General features: G+C 26.4%; 1 protein-coding gene across 1 annotated transcript in view; it reads right to left on the minus strand.

Moving 5' to 3' along the window:
• Positions 1-14,131, minus strand: part of LOC117181025 — a 97,719-nt gene that overhangs the window by 30,037 nt on the left and 53,551 nt on the right. The gene's annotated exons all lie outside the window — the stretch shown is intronic.

Below are 14,131 nucleotides of genomic sequence, written 5' to 3' on the forward strand. Positions count from 1 at the left end.
CATTTTTTTCCCTATACCCCTCTTTTTCCCCTTTTCTCCTATTCCTCTCTTTTTCCCATATTACCCTCTTTTCCCCTTTTTTAACGAACTCCTATTTTTAAAAATTATTTCTTCAACAAAAATTTTTTATTTTATTTAAAATTATTTCCTAACTTTTTCTTGTTTTCAAGACACTGCCTCTTTTTCTTGTTCCCCCCCCTCCCTTAAATTCACAATGAATTAATAGAACACAATAAGACAGGTTGCCTTTGGATGTCAGATGTCTTGTACAATTCAAATTCGAAATCTCAAGACTGCGCATTTTTTTCCCTATACCCCTCTTTTTCCCCTTTTCTCCTATTCCTCTCTTTTTCCCATATTACCCTCTTTTCCCCTTTTTTAACGAACTCCTATTTTTAAACATTATTTCTTCAAAAAAAATTTTTAATTTCATTTAAGATTATTTCCTAACTTTTTCTTGTTTTCAAGACACTTTTTCTTGTTATCCCCCCCTTAAATTCACAATGAATTAATAGAACACAATAAAGACAGGTTGCCTTTGGATGTCAGTTGTCTTGTACCATTCAAATTCGAACTCTCAAGACTGCGCACTTTTCCCCCTATTCCCCTCTTTTTCCCCTATTGCCCTCTCTTCCCCTTTTTTAACGAATTCCTATTTTTTTTAAATTATTTCTTGAAAAAAAAATTAAAAATTTCATTTAAAATTATTTACTAACTTTTTCTTGTTTTCAAGACACTTCCCTTTTTCTTGTTTTCTCCCTCCTTAAATTCGCAATGAATTAATAGAACCCAATAAGACACCCCAACTATTTTGTAAAACAGAATATTTTGTTTTGTTTATTTTTTTTATTTTGTTAATCAATATTTTTTAAAAGATTATTACATTTTTAACAGTTGAGAATTTAAGAAAACTGAATTTTAAACGATATAAAATTGCAAAAATGTAATGATTCAATTTCTGAAAGAAGAAAGTCCAACTGTTGAAAATTGAAGAAAATTGATAATTGAATAATCAAAGTAGAACATTCAACTGTTGAAAGATGAAGAAAATTAAAAATTGAATTTTAAATTGTTAAATTAAAAATTAAAAAGATGAAGAGTCAAAAGTCTTCCTTTTTATTGACAATTCAACTGTTAAAAAATTAAAAGTTCGGCTGCTGAAAATTTAATCATAAATCATAAATATCAAGAATATCATTAAAAATGTGTTCATTTTGTTATAAGTCAACTATTTGTTTCAAAAACAAAAAAAAAAGTTTCTTGGTCTTGTAAATTCAACTCCGTGATTAAAAATTCAATTATTTAGTTAAAAGGTCCTCATTTTTGGTTGAAAATTCAAGAATTTTGTTGGAAATTTCAATAATTTTGTTAAAAATTCAACTATTGTTTTGTTCAATCTGCCTCTTTTTGGTTAAAAATTTAACTATTTCATTAAAAGGTCATCCTTTTTATTGAAAATTCCCCTGCTGAAAATTCAATCATAAATTTTATGCATTTTTTGCTAATTAAAAATTAAACCTTTTGGTTCAAAATTGAACATTTATGACCAAAATAGTTAAATTTAGAATTTTCTTCAATTATTTTCAACAGCTGAAAATCCAAATATATAATTGAAAATTCATTTATTTTTCTTAAAGTAAACTATTTGTCTGAAAATCACAATTTTTATTAAAAATTCACCCTTTCAGGCTGATTATTCAACTGCTGTATAGAAAAATTGTTGTTTTTTTTTTATTGAAAATTCAACTGCGTAAGTACAAATTTAATTATTTACTTCAAAAGTCACCCTTTTAGTTTGAAAATTCAACGATTTTGTTAAAAATTCAATTTTTTTAATCTTCCTCTTTTTGGTTTAAAATTTAACTATTTAGTTAAAAAGTCACCCTTTTTATTGAAAATTCAAGTGCTGAAAATTAATTCATACATTTTCTGCACTTTTTTTCATTGAAAATTCAATTTTTTTGTTGAAAATTGAAATTTTCTACTAAATAGTTAAATTTTGTTCAGATTTCAATCATCAATTTCCTTCAATTATGAACAGTTCAAAATTGCTATTTCTATCAATTTCAACAGGTTAGAATACAATTTTCTTCATTTTTCGACAGTCAAATATTTCACTTTTAAAAATTCAATGATCAATTTTCTTCAATTTTAAACAGTTAAAAATTCATTTTTCAATTTTCTTCAAATTTCAACAGAGTAAAATTTAATTTTTTTTTGCATATTCTACAGTCAAATTTTCCATTTAAAAAATTCATTTATTAATTTTATTCAACTTTCAAACAGCTGAATTTTTTAATACTTTTGAACATACTATTTTTAATTTTCTTCCATTTTTAACAGTAGAAAATTCAGGTTTCTTCAAGTTTCATCAGTTTAAAAATCAATGCTCATAATTATTCTTCAATTTTCAACAACAGAATTTTCAACTATTGGCAATTCAATTATTAATTTTCTTTGCCTTTTAAAAGATGGAAATTCAATTTTCTTAAAGTTTCAAGATATCAAAATTCAATTTTTAAAATCTTTTAATTTTCAACAGTTCAATTTTCCACTTTTGAGAATTCAATAATTAAGTTTCTTCACGTTTCAGTAGTTGAATTTTCTACTTTCCAAAACTGAGCAATCAATTTTCTTCAATTTTCAATAGTTGAAAATTTCAAATTCAATTTTCCTATATTTTGAAGAGTTGAAAATTCAATTATAAATTTTCATTAAATTTCAACAATTGAAAATTTAATTTTGTTCAATTTTCAACAGTTGAATTTTCTAATTTCCAAAATTCAATTATCTATTTTCTTCAATTTTCAACAGTTGAAAATTCAATTTCCTCCAAACTTCAACAATTCGACTGTTGACAAAAAATTAAAAGTTGAACTGCTGAAAATTCAATCATAAATTTTCTTGAAAAGCGAACATTTTGTACCAAAATAGGTAAATTTTCAATATTCTTAAATTATTATCAAATTATTAAACTCTGTAGTTAAAATTTAATTATTACGTTAAAAATAATCATTTTGGTTTAAAATTCAACAAATTTCTTCCAAAAGTGTAAAATTCAGTTTTTAATTTTCTTCACTTTTTTCAAAGTTGAATGTTACACTTTTGAGAATTCAATGTTCAACTTTCTTCACGTTTCAGCAGTTGAATTTTCTACTTACCTAAATTGAACAATCAATTCAATTTTCTGCAAGTTTCACCAGTTTAAAATTGAATTTTAAACTGTTGAAACTTGAAGAAAATTAATTTTTAACTGTAGAATTTTAATGAAAATTACATTTTTAACATTTGTTGAATATTCTTAAATTTTTAACAGTTGAAAATTTAATTTTCCTCCAATTTCAGCAAATGAATTTTCATCTGTTGAAAATTAAATTTTTAAGTTTTTTGAATGTTCACTTTTCTTCCATTTCCAAAAATAGAATTTTCAACAGTTAAATCTTCTACTTTTAAAAATTCAGTTGAATTTTTTACTTATGTAAATTGAATAATCAATTTTCTTCAATTTTCAACATTTGAATTTTCCATTTGGGAGACTGGAATTAGCAACTTTTTTCAATTTTTAAAGGTTGAATTCTTTACTTTCCAAAATTGAATCATCATTTTTTTTAATTTTGAAAGGTTTAAAATGACATTATATTTTCTTCAAATTTCAACAATTCAATTATCGTCTGTTAAAAAATTCAAATAGTTTCTTCAATTTTCAAGAGTTGAAAATTTAATGTTAAATTTTCTTCAACTTTCAGAAGTTGAAGTTAGCACTTTTGATAAATTAATGATCAATTTTCTTCAATTTTCAACAGTCAAATTTTTAACATTTGAAAATTCAATTTTCTTCAAGTCTTAACAATTTAAAATTAAATTTTTTATTCTCTTCATCTTTCAACCGTTGAATGTTCCACTTTTGATCATTCAATTATCAATTTTCTTTAATTTTCAACAGTTAGATTTTCTTCTTTCCAAAATTGAATCATTACATTTTTCAATTTTATATCGTTTAAAATTCAGTTTTCTTAAATTCTCAACTGTTAAAAATGTAATATTCTTTCAAATTCAACATTTAAAAATCCATTTTCTTCAAGTTTTAACAGTTTAAAATTGAATTTTAAACTGTTAAGGCTTGGAGAAAATTGATTTTTAACTGGAGAATTTTAAAGAAAATTAAATTTTTAACATTTGTTGAATATTCTTAAATTTTTAACATTTGAAAATTAAATTTTCTTCAAATTGTAACAATTTAAAATTAAACTTATAATTTTCTTCCTGTTTCAACAATTGAATTTTCTACTTTTGATCATTCAAGTATCAATTTTCTTCAATTTTTAACATTTAAACTTTCTCCTTTTCAAAATTGAATTTTTTGATTTTAAACGGCTTAAAATTAAATTTTCTCTCAAACTCAACAGTGAAAAATCAATTTTAGAGAAAATTATTACAATTTGTAACGATTTAAAATTCAACTTTGAATTTTCTTCATCTTTCAACAATTGAATTTTCCACTTTTGATAATTCAATTAGCAATTTTATTCGATTTTCTTCAAGTTACAGCAATTTAAAATTCAACTTTTAATTTTATTCATCTTTCAACAATTGAATTTTCCACTTTTGATGATTCAAATATCAATTTTCTTCAATTTTCAACAGTTGAACATTCTACTTTTGATCATTCAATTATCAATTTTCTTCAATTATCAACAGTTGAACTTTCTACTTTCCAAAATTGAATTTTTTTTTTCAATTTGAAACGGTTTAAAATTAAATTGTCTTAAATTCTCAACTGTTAAAAATGTAATTTTCTTTCAAATTCAACAGTTAAAAATCAATTTTCTTCAAGTTTCAACAGTTTAAAATTGAATTTTAAACTGTTGAAACTTGAAGAAAAATGATTGTTAACTGTTGAATTTGAAAGAAAATTACATTTTTAATAGTTCCTCAATATTCTAAAATTTTCAAAATTTGAAAATTAGATTTTCTTCAAGTTGTAAAAATTTAAAATTTAATTTTTAATTTTCTTCATCTTTCAACAGTTGAATTTTCCACTTTTGATAATTCAATTATCAATTCTCTTCAACTTTCAAAAATTGAACATTCTACTTTCCAAAATTGAATCATTAATTTTTTTCAATGTTAAATTGTTTAATATTCCATTTTCTTAAATTTTCAATTGTTAAAAATGTAATATTCTTTAAAATTCAACAGTTAAAAATTAATTTTCTTTAAGTTTCAACCGTTTAAAATTAAATTCTTAATTCTGTTTAATTTTTGACTTCAGTAAGAAAAAAAAATATTTGAAAATATGCAAGAACCTCACTGTTTGATAAAATTCAATCGAATCGGGAAAATATCCTTAATAGAGAACTAATGTTCAATAAGTTGGGAAAGTTTCGGAACGATCGGTCAAAATGGCTTATGTGATGATCGAAAGCACCCTCGTGCGTCGACAAACTAATAAAATGAGTTCGTCTTTTTTCCAGGGGAACAAAAACGATCGATCCAGAAAGAAAAAGCTTCTGCTAAGAAAAGTAATTGCGACACTTTCACAAAAACATTTCTTACGAAAATCTGTTTCAGATTGCGAAGCCCTGCCATCAACATTTCCCCTTCCCCACTTTTTTTCTCAGGCTTTCAATCTTCCAGACAGAATCTACGTCCAATTTTTACTGAAAATAATATCCATGACAATTTGAAAATTGTCTAATTTGAATAAGAAAAATGTTGTACAACAAATTTACAACAAACAGAAAGATTTAATATTAATTTTTATTTTTAGAAGAAAAGAAACCATTTTTTATAACAAATGTTTTATTATTCAAATTTTTAAAATAATTTCTGCCTTTAAATAATTCATTTTTTTCAATTGGATATACTTAGGTCGTTGAATATCCATTTGCAATATAAAAAAGTCCGGAAAATCAAATTGTTTAAATAAACAGTGTTCATATGTTTATAATCGTTCCCATTATCAATAATGTTTACTCTTTAAAACAATGTCATTATTAATCATTAAACGTGATACTTATGTCTGGTTTATTACTTTGTTGATAATTTAAAAAACCTTGATAAGAACAAAAAATTCAAATTTTTAGTCAAAATTTAACATTTTTTTTTAAACATTCAAGTTTTCGATTTGAAAGTTCAAATTTTTTCAGAAAATTCGTCTTTTTGGCATGAAAATTCCACATTTTGGATGACTTTTTTTTCTTTCTTGGCTTAAAAATCTTTTTGGATTGAAAAGTAGTCTTTATGGTTTAAAATCTTCTGTTTATGTAGAAATTTCACATTTTTTTCTTCAAAACACAACTGCTTATTTGAAAACTAATCTTTTTTGGTTATAATATCAACTATTGTACAATTTTTAAATGATGGTTCACATTTTTAATTAAATAACTTTTTTTTTTAATTTAACTCTCATTGAAAATGTTTCTTTTTAGTTGAAAATTCATGTATTTTCTAGAAAATTGATATCTCGGATTAAAAAGTGAACTAATTTGTTAAACATTGTTTTTTGGTTGTTAAAGGTTAATTTTTTTAAACTTAAAATATAAATATTCCATTTTCGGATGAAAATTTATCTTTTTAGTTGAAAATTCATTTCTTTTGATGAAAAATTGACTGTTTTGTTACAAATTCTTTTTCTTTTTAATTGAAAATTAATCAATTTTTTTTTACTGTAAATTACTTGATTGAAAATTCATGTATTTTGTAGAAAATTAATATATCTGGTTAAACATTTAACTAATTTGTTAAAATTGTTTTTGGTAATAAATATTAAATTCTTTAACTAACAATATAGATATTCCATTTCTGGTTGAAAATTTATCTTTTTTAATTAAAAATTCAATTATTTCATATATTTTTTTAAATTAATCATTAAAGATGAAAATTAATTTGTTTTGTTAAAAAATTTCCGGTTTAGTACAAATTATTTCCCTTTTTGGTTAAAAATTAATGTTTCTAAATGTAAATTTAACTATTCTGTGTTCTCTTAAACTATTGTCTTCTTAGGTAAAAATTCGATTACTTGTTTGCAAATTTGTGTGTTTTGTAGAAAATTAATATATCCGGTTAAAAACTAAACTAATTTGTTACAAAAAGTTTCTTGTTGTTCAAAATTAATTTCTTTGACTGAAAATAAAGCTATTCCATTTCAGGTTTAAAATTTATCTTGTCTTATGGAAAATTTCATTTTTTTATTGAAAGATAATAATTATAGTTGGGAAATCATTTATTTTATTATAAAATTTACTGTTTTTTTACAAATTCTTTTTCTTTTTGGTTGTAAATTCAATTAATTGATTAAAAATTAATGTATTTTGTAGAAATTTTTGTCATGAAAATATAAAAATTCCATTTCTGGTTTGGATGAAAATATAACTATTTTGCTGAAAATTGTTTTTTATTTGTTTTCTTAAAGATTAATTTCTTGAATTAAAAATATAGGTATTCCATTTTTGGTTGAAAATTAATCTTTTTTAGTTGAAAATTCCATCATTTTGTTGAAAATCTAATTTTTCATTAAAAAATCATTAATATAGTTGAAAATTAATTTCTTTGGTTACAAAATTTACTATTTTGTGAAAAATTCATTTTATTTTTGGTTAAAAATTAATTTTTGACTGCAAATCTAACTGACATAAACATATTTTGTTGTTGTTGAAAATTTTCCATTCAGTTGAAAATTTAACCATTTTCGCAAAAATTTATTTTTTATGATTAAAAATGACTATTTATTTTAAATGTAAATATATCTATTACAAACTGCCTATCGCCACTTTTTGGTCGAAATTTTCATCGGTAATTCAAAAATTCTATTTTCAAATGCAATATATTGAAAGAGAAAAGGGTAAATTTTTCGAGAATATGGTAAAAAGGGAAATTTTAAAATCCGTGATCCCAGAATTTAGCGGAAATTGCGGGGAAAGTCCGGAAGGGAAAGTGCCTAACTTTGGAGGGAGACAACGATATAAATTATGAGCTAAGTGTAGCTTAACGCTGTTAGACGCTGTCTGGAAGGTTCATAAACGCAGCATCGAATTACAGTTTCCCTGATCTTGATGAGTTAGTTTGCTTCAATCTATTCGAAAGTATGTTTTTATTACTTTAATAGCCAGTATCTCGATTAAAGCTATCCAATTTCCTCTAGAGAACAGCTTCAAGGTTATTTATTATCTCAAAAGCTAATTTTGCGTAAACAGCTTCAAGGTTACTTATTATCTCAAAAAATAATTTTGAGTAAACATTTTCAAGGTTATTTATTATATAAAAAATTAATTTTGCGTTAACAACTTCAAAGTTCTTTATTATCTTCAAAACGAAATTTGCGTAAACAGGCTAAAGGTTATTTAGAACCTCGAAAACGAATTTTGCGTAAACAGCTTCAAGGTTATTTAGTATCTCGAAAACAAATTTTGCGTAAACAGCTGAAGCTTCTTTAGTAACACAAAAACGAAATGTGCGTAAACAGTTTCAAGGTTTTTTATTATCTCGAAAACAAAATTTGCGTAAACAGCTTCAAGGTTCTATAGTATCTCAAAAACGAAATTTACGTAAAAAAAACTATAAGGTGATTTATCACCTCAAAAGCAAATTTTACGCAAACAGCTTCAAGGTTTTTTATTATCTCAAAAACGAAATTTGCGTAAACAGCTTCAATGTTATTTAGTAACTCCAAAATAAATTTTGCGTAAAAAGCTGCAAGGTTCCTTAGTAACACAAAAACGAAATATGCGTAAGCAGTTTCAAGGTTTTTTATTATCTACAAAACGAATTTTGCGTAAACAGCTTCAACGTTACTTCTTATCTCAAAAACAAAATTTGCGTAGAGATTCAAGGTTACTTATTATCTTAAAAACGAAAATTGCGTTAACCACTTCAGGGTTCTTTATTATCTTAAAAAAGAAATTTGAGTAAACAGGCTAAAATTTACTTAAGGTTTTTTAGTACCTCGAAAAAGAATTTTGCCTGAACAGCTTCAAGGTTATTTATTATCTCCAAAAGCGAATTTTGCGTAAACTGCTTCAAGATTATTTAGTATCTCGAAAACAAGTCTTGCGTAAACAGCTTCAAAGTTCTTTAGTATCCCAAAAACGAAATTTTCATAAACGATTTCAAGGTTCTTTATGATCTTAAAAGCAAAATTTGCGTAAACAGCTTCAAGGTTTTTTCATATCGCAAAAACGAATTTTGTGTAAACATTTTCAAGGTTATTTATTATATCAAACACGAATTTTGCGTTAATGTAGGAATCTTGATCTAGAAACCGTCCTGGCAATCTAGTTATTCTTTGAATCCTTTTTTCTCGAATGGAATGATTTTAATTCAGTTCCAACGTTTTATAAACCCACTAAATAAAGTTTTATTTTCCCCCGAGAAGATCAGAGGATGTTTGATAATTAAAAATCTCTTTTATAGCCTTCATAGACTCTCAATAATAACGCATTTGGTTGCTTGTTCACTTTTAATCCAGGAAAACCAATGCCAGAGATTTAGAGCGAAGTCTCTCGTGTCAAAGTACTTTGGGCACGTCCCAAATGATAACGATTGTCTCTGGTGTCGAGCCACTAAATGTATGTGCGACACTTTCCGAAGGAAATAAAATTGCAATTTCATGTCAAGGAGCGGAAAATGGAGAACGAAAAACAAGAAAATAAAAATAAACTGAACTTATATCGGAAAATATAATTTTTTTGAACTTGCAAATCTTTTGAGAAATTTAAAAGAAACGGAATCTTTAAATTAAACTTTTTAAAGTGTAAATAGAGTAAAATCTCGAATATTTAAAAACTCTGAAAGACCCGCATAATTTTCTCTAACACTTTGGAGAAAAGTGGAATCTTAGGGAAAAAGATTTCACGTTTTTAGGGGTCATCAGTCAAGCGGGTGCACAAAGTGAGATAGGAAGACTTTTTTTGCGAGTTTGCAGAACCCGCAGCCATAAAGGCTGGGGTCGCCATTAAATGGTCCGAACGAAATAGATTAGGATAAGATTGTAACTATGAATTTCCACAAGAAGGAACATAACTGTTTCTGATTAAGTCACTAAAACCGGAACAAGGACCCTGATTTTAACTATTCTTCATTTAATTAAATTGTGAGAAACAAATTTTGCGTAAACAGATTCAAGGTCAATTTTATCTCAATTTGTTTACAACTGTTGAAAATTGAAATTGCATGTTAAGCTGTTGAAAATTAAAGAAACTGTTTACATTTTTAACAGACGAAAAGTCAATTCTTGAAATTTGATAAAAATTGAATTTTTAATTGTTTGAATTGAAGAAAATTAATAAATCAATTTTCAAAAGTGGAAAATTCAACTGTTCAAAGTTAAAGTTTAAACTGTTGAAACTTGAAAAAAATTTAATTTTCAACGGTTGAAAACAATTCTATTGTTTAAATTTGAATTTTTACCTATTGAAAATTGAAAAAAATTGAATCCTCGACTGTGGAAAATTCAAGAAAATTGAAGAAAATTAGTAATTTAATTGGGAAATGTAGAAAATTTTAAAAAAAAATATTTTATTTGTATACACGCTGATTCAACTGTTACCCCTTTGAAGTTATTTCATCTGGATGAAACTACAGGAAGTTGTAAAAAGAAACATGAAAAGACACTTCCTAGGAGAGCGTAAAATTCAAATAAAGCTGGACTAAAATAAAACCAGATATGCACCAGAATATATTCTGCTGCATTTGTATCTAAAAAATCATAAAATTCGCAAGTAAAACTTTAAATTAAACTTTTTAAAATTTCCATTTTCTAACTCACAATCTTAATTATTTTAAGTAATTCAAGGCCAATTTTAATTTTTGTTTTCAAAAATTGCCTGTTCGAAGTCAGAACTATTATAATTCGTTTGGAAAATTTCTTATTCTAGATAAAAATTAAATCTATAAATTCTCTAATCTAATTCAGAATTTTTGTTTTTAAATGTTTATAAATATTCTGTTAAGCTAAAGTATTCAAAATAAAAAATAATCCTAAATTTTCTCAGGAATAGCAAGAAAATAGGTTAATTATCTTCAAACCATTCAAAATCCTCAAATGGCTTCTAAATGTTATTTGAAAATCTTTTAAAATCGAAATTTTGCTTGAAATATTTTCAAATTTTAAATTGTAATCACACTTTCTAAATATCTTTTAAAATGATTCGAATTTTTCCTATTTTTGTTAATCCTGAAAATTTGAAAAAATGCCTTAAAACTTTTTACATTCTATTTTGACACTTTTGGATATATTTTTAGATCATTTTAAATATTCCCTTGAAATTAATTTTAAAAATAACAAAGAATTTTCAATTTTTCTAAAAATCTTGAAAACATTTTTTTTATTTTTATGAAACCTTTCACAATTAAAAAAAAATTCTAAATTTATTTTTCGAAATCTGCAAAAATTTACGTTTCGTTTAAATTTTTTTTAAATCTTTTCAAATTTAAAATTATTAAAAAAATAATTTCAAAACATCTAATTATATTTGAAAATTATTTAATTATTTTTTTAAGTCCTGCGGAAAAGAAAAATTTATGATGTTATGAGTTATGATTGCATAACCTGTAAGACTTTTTTTTAAATCTTCTGAATTTTTTGTTTTCAAATTTTTCAAATTTTAAATTGTTTGAAGATTTTTCAAATCTTCTAAATATCTTTTTAAATGATTCCAATTTTACCAAAACAATTTCTTTTTAAGTTTCCTAGGAATTTTGATAATATTTTCTTATTCTTTAGAAACCTTTCAAAATTTTTGAAAAAGCTTCTACACTTCTTGTTCAAAATCTGGAAAAAATCTACATTTTCTTTCAAATTTTTAAAAATGTTTTCCAATGTTAAATTAATTTCACTTTTTTTTAAACATCTTGTTTTAAATCCTGCAAAATAAAAAAAAAATTAACCTAGTCTTCTAAATTATTTTTCGGATAATTTTGGAAATCTTTTGAAATTTTCTTAAATATTCTCTTGATAATAATTTCTTTAGCAAATTTTTTTTGTTTCTTAGGAGTTTTGATACAATTTTGTTATTATTAAGAAAACTGACTCAATAATTGTTTTGTTTTTTTTAATGCTAAGATTCTAATCAAATTAAAAATCTAATATTCTAAATTCTAAACATTTGAAAAATTCCCGGTCAAAAAGTAAATTCAATATCATTTGCAGATTTCTTCAGACCTTAACAAATTCCCGGTTTCCCATTCCAGCGGCCAACTTGCATAATTGATCATAAATTATCATAAATTATCCAAAAATTCCATCAAGACCACAAATTACCATAAAATACCATAAATTACTATAAACAGTCGAAAATTTCGGGAAATTGATTGAAAACTCTAAGAAAATAGGGGAGACGTGATAGGAGGGGGGAGTTAGTGATGGATGAAGTTTTCGAGGGGGATTATTCGAGGTGAGGGGAAATGAAAGTAGGGGGTGTAGGAGCGATATAACAGAGTGTGAGGGGAAATAAGGATAAGATTTGAGAGGAGGAAAGGTAGGGGAAGTGATGGGGAAATTAGGAAAGGAGAAATAATGGAAGGAAAAGTGATAGGGAAATGGGGAAAGGGAAAGTTATGGGGAAATTAGGAAAGGGCAAGTGATAGGGAAATGAGAGATAAGGAAATGTGGGATGGGGAAATGATAGGAAAATTAGAGAAGGAGGAGATATGGGTAAATGAGGGAAGGGAAATTGATGGGTAAATGAGAGAATTATAAGGAAATCGGGGCAGGGGAAGTGATGCAGAAATTAGGGAATAAGAAAAGAGGGAAGAAGAAATGGTGTGAAGGAAAATTACAGAAGGGGAACTGATGATAAAATGCCGAAAGGGGAAGTTATAGGTAAATGAGGAAAGGGAAAGTTATGGGGAATTTGAGGAAGGGATAGGAAAAATTGAAGGATAGGGAAATGAGGGGTGGGGAAATTATGAGAAAATTAGGCAAGGGGGAGTTATGGGAAAATGAGGAAAAGGGGAGTGAGAGTGAGAGTGAAATGAGAGACAGGAAAATGATATGAAAATAAGGAATGGGGAAGTAATGGGGAAATAAGGGAAGGAGAAGTGATAGGAAAATAGGGAAAATAGGAGTGATAGGAAAATTAGTGAATGAGAAATGAGGAAAGGGGAAATGAAGTAAACGCAAATAACGAAAGAGGAAGTGATGATGAAATAAGGAAAGAGGAAGTTACGGGTAAATGTGGCAATAGGAACTTATAGGTAAATTGGGAAAGGGGAAGTTATAGGTAAATGAGGAAAGGGAAAATTTTAGAAAAATGAAAACAGGGAAAGTTGTGGGTAAATGGGGAAGGGGAAAGTTATGTGTGAATGGGGAAAGAGGAAGTTATAGGGAAATTAGGGAAGGAGAAGTAGTAGGAAAATTAGGGATGAGTAAATGATATATAAAATTAGGGAAGGGGAAGTTATAGGGAAATGAAGAAAGGGGAAGTGGTGGGGAAATAGGGGAAGAGGAAGTGATGAGAAAATTAGTGAATGAGAAATGAGGAAAGGGGAAATGAAGTAAAGAAAAATAACAAAAGGGGAGGTGATAGTGAAATAAGGAACTTATAGGTAATTGTGGAAAGGGGAAGTGATGAGTAACTGGTGAAAGGAAAAGTTTTAGGTAAATCGGCAAAGGAAAAGTCAGGGGTAAATGGGAAAGGGGACAGTTGTGTGAAAATGGGGAAAGGGAAAGTTGTGGCGAAATTAGGGAAGGGGAAGTGATAAGAAAATGAGGGATTAGGAATAGGGAATGAGAGGTGGGGAAATGAGAAGTGCGGAAATGATGAGGAAATGAGCGAAGGGGGAGTGATGGGGAAATAAGGGAAGGGGGTGATGAGAAAATGAGGGGAGGGGAAATGACAGGGAAATAAAGAAGTTATGGGGAAATGGGGAAGTTATAGAGAACTGGGGAAGTTATGGGGAAGAATAGGTGATGGGGAAATTATGGGAATGAGAAATGAGAAAAGGGTCAATGAGGTAAAAGAAAATGGGAAAAGGAAAAATGAGATAAGGGGAAATAGGGTAAAGGGAAATGAGGAAACTAGAAGTTATGGGGAAAATAGGAGAGAAGGGAAAGAATGGCGAAGGGAAATGAGGTGAGGTAAAGGTTCATAAGGGAAGGCAAAGTGATATGAAAATGAGAAAAGGGAAATTT

This window comes from Belonocnema kinseyi, chromosome 10, assembly GCF_010883055.1.
Source record: "Belonocnema kinseyi isolate 2016_QV_RU_SX_M_011 chromosome 10, B_treatae_v1, whole genome shotgun sequence".
Taxonomy (NCBI): Eukaryota; Metazoa; Arthropoda; class Insecta; order Hymenoptera; family Cynipidae; genus Belonocnema; species Belonocnema kinseyi.